This window comes from Fukomys damarensis, unplaced genomic scaffold (assembly GCF_012274545.1).
Source record: "Fukomys damarensis isolate Sample0158 unplaced genomic scaffold, DMR_v1.0_HiC HiC_scaffold_11, whole genome shotgun sequence".
Taxonomy (NCBI): domain Eukaryota; kingdom Metazoa; phylum Chordata; class Mammalia; order Rodentia; family Bathyergidae; genus Fukomys; species Fukomys damarensis.
The window spans coordinates 42928089-42931270 of record NW_022900923.1 but is presented as its reverse complement, the minus strand read 5'-3'; positions in this window follow the sequence as shown (position 1 = coordinate 42931270).

The following is a 3182-nucleotide window of genomic DNA, read 5'->3' as shown; positions in this document are numbered from 1 at the left end:
GGTGCTCGGTGCTCTCGGCCGCCCCTTCCTCCGCGGGCTGGACTTGGGTGGGCCGTGCTGAGCGGCCCAGAAGCTGTGAGGTAGCAGCGAAGTTTCGAGTTCACCTTGTGTCAAGGGAGCACTGCCTGGTTCGGGGTGTGTGGGGCGGGCTGTACGAGGTAGCCGCGCAGGGGAGGGTGGGTGGATATCCTTATTTTTATTTTTAAAGGTGCTCTCGGCCGCCCCTTCCTCCGCGGGCTGGACTTGGGTGGGCCGTGCTGAGCGGCCCAGAAGCTGTGAGGTAGCAGCGAAGTTTCGAGTTCACCTTGTGTCAAGGGAGCACTGCCTGGTTCGGGGTGTGTGGGGCGGGCTGTACGAGGTAGCCGCGCAGGGGAGGGTGGGTGGATATCCTTATTTTTATTTTTAAAAAATGAAATGTAATGTCCTACGTGGGACAGGAAGCCTTGCGAGAAGGGACGTACATACGCCTCAGAAGGCGCGAGAGGGAGACTGGACTTTTGTGTGATGACGGCTCTTACTGGACTTTTCCCTCGCTGTTCGGCTCGGTTTGGTTTTCCAGCTATCGGAATGACTCGAGGCGGGGCCGAGCCTCCGCTAGTGCAGGGCAGGGGGCCGGAGGGGGCGCTGCCTGGGCTGGACTGAGGCCCGCACGGGGCCTTTCTGATTTTGCCTCCAAAGGAGAGCGACGTGATGCCTACAGGTGTAAGGAAGGGCCTTCCGTATCGGGGTTCCACCAAGGACCTGTATTCAGGGACCCATGCTCTTTAGGGGCAAGTTTTTCCTCTCATTTCCCCTACTTGGTTAGGACTCGGCCTGAATATGTCTCCTCCACACCCTCTCTGTCCTCTCTGCCCTGCTGTGGGCCGTCCTGTCCCTGCCAGTACGCTGGGGGTGCTTCCCCATAGGTCTCTCTCAAGTAATTCTTTTCTGGTGGGACAAAATGCTGCCCGGCCCTCAGATGTGCTTTCACCCAAGGGCAGGGGCCTGGTCCTCTAGGAGCGGATGCCAGCGAGGCTGCCTGCTGTCAGTTCTGCAAAGCATTCCTCTTTCCCTCCACTTCTTTCTGTTGTGCTGCTTCTCCCCCAGTTGCCTGTTCTGTCACAATTTTTCTAAGAATTTCCCTCATTCTGTGGGGCCATAAAGCTATTTTGGAACCAAAGGGTTGCCCAGTCAGGAGCGTGGCCGTGGGGTGCAGGAGCCCACAGCACCACTGTTTCCCAGGGGTGTTCCTTGGTCTGGAGGAGGCTGGATTGGAGTGGTGCTGAGGAAAGCAACTCCACTCACTGACGGAGCAGGGCAGCAAAGAAGTTTAGATTTTTCTTTTACATTAAAAATGCCAAGGATAAAGCTGTCTTCTGGGGGAACGGGGAGGGGTAGAGCCTTTTCTGGATAAATGGACCATAGATGTGTTACTAGCTTTTTGCCTGTAACTCATTTTATTTTGACCCTCTGTGCCCCTGATTTGAAGAGGTCTGTACTGTACCCATTCCCCAAACTCCTTGTATCTTCTACTTTCTCTGGAATTGTATTTTCTAATAAATGACATCTGAGAAAAAATTGCCATTTTTTAAAGGTTGGTTGATGTGTAAATGTTTAGATAAAAGCACCAGATGTACAAGATGAAAAATAAAAGTAACAGTGGTTTTATGAAGGGTAATGTTGCTATGCCTGGGGCCCTGCAGAAGGCATTTTTTTTTAAAGAGTAGGAACAATTTCTTGAAAGAAAGCTGCTAAGAGAGAAGGGGTACCAAAAAGTGGGCTGCCCACCCACCCCCTTTTCAAAGATGTTTTATACAGCAAAGCCGTGTGGTGAGGTGGGTACAAAGTGGGACAGAACTATAAGACCCATGGAAATTTACAAGGTGGTCATGAGGTAGACCAGAACCATGACCAGCCAATAAGATGACAAGTACAGTCACCCAGGTAACATTGATTAAATGGGGGATCCAATGGGGAAACAGCATAGCAAGCGTGCAAGGAATGAGCAAGGATTTTCCGTGAAAAGGACTGGGTCAGGGATCTTTCTAGGAAAGGCCTGGTCCCCCACCCCTTTGATACCTATTTAGAATATTGCTGCTATTCATCCTAAATGGGTGTGGTAGTTTCTCTCCTTTTACAGTTCTGGCCTTCAGTGAATAGGTCTGGATTGTGCTCTAAATTGGCTCCTTGACTGCCCTCCATGTTGGCTCCTCCTGGGCTGGCCCTGACTAACTGCCTACAAGAGATCTAACTAACTTACCTATCTGCAGTATTCCTCTCTCTGAAGAAGTACCCCTAACTGCTGTGAGGGGGCAAAAGGCAAGACAGGTCTGGCTGCTTCCGGCTGAAGAGGGTCACAATTGTGATCAGCCTTCCCAGTTACTCTACAGAGGGTCCTCTAAAGGCCTTTGATAGGCACCAGGCGTTGACATCTTGGGTAGGTATTTAACTTGGAGTCTGGAGGAGACAAAGCCCAAGAAACAGTTAAGAATACATGGGCTAGCCGGGCGTGGTAGCACACGCCTGTGTAATCCCAGCACTCGGGAAGCTGAGGCAGGAGGATCACTGTGAGTTCGAGACCAGCCTGGGCTACATAGTGAGTTCCAGGTCAGTCTCAATTACACAGTGAGACCCTGTCTCAAAAACCACAACAAAACAAAACAGAATACATGGGCCAAATAATATCAGCAGGATTGCTATGAATATAGCCAACAAATGTTTCCACCGGAAGGAACTAATAATAGCCTCCCACAAAGAGGGTAAGAAGGTCAGGACTCTTCAGAATCTAACATAGAAAAGTTGGATAGTTTAACAGGAGCAGTTTACAAGGTCGATCTGGTGGATCCTGGTAAAAGATGTCCAGCACATTTGCAGTTGGTTCCATTTGTATGACCGCTTAGAGTTTGGCAGCCCTCTTTACTAGCACATGGTCATGTCTTCCTCAGGGAAATCACATCCTTACTCCAGGAGGTACTCTGACCAGTAATCTCTGTGGAAGACCTCCAAAATGATACAAGGGGAAGGGATGCAACTCCCATACCTGCTAGGTATCTGAAACGTGAGTTTGTGTTCTCTAAAATCAAAGAATGAATTCTAGGAACAACAGAGGTTAGGGGCTTGGGATTTAACTCAGTGGTTCTGCTGCCTGCCTCACATGTGCAAAGACCCGAGTTCAATCCCCAGTACCAAAAAAAAAAAAAAAA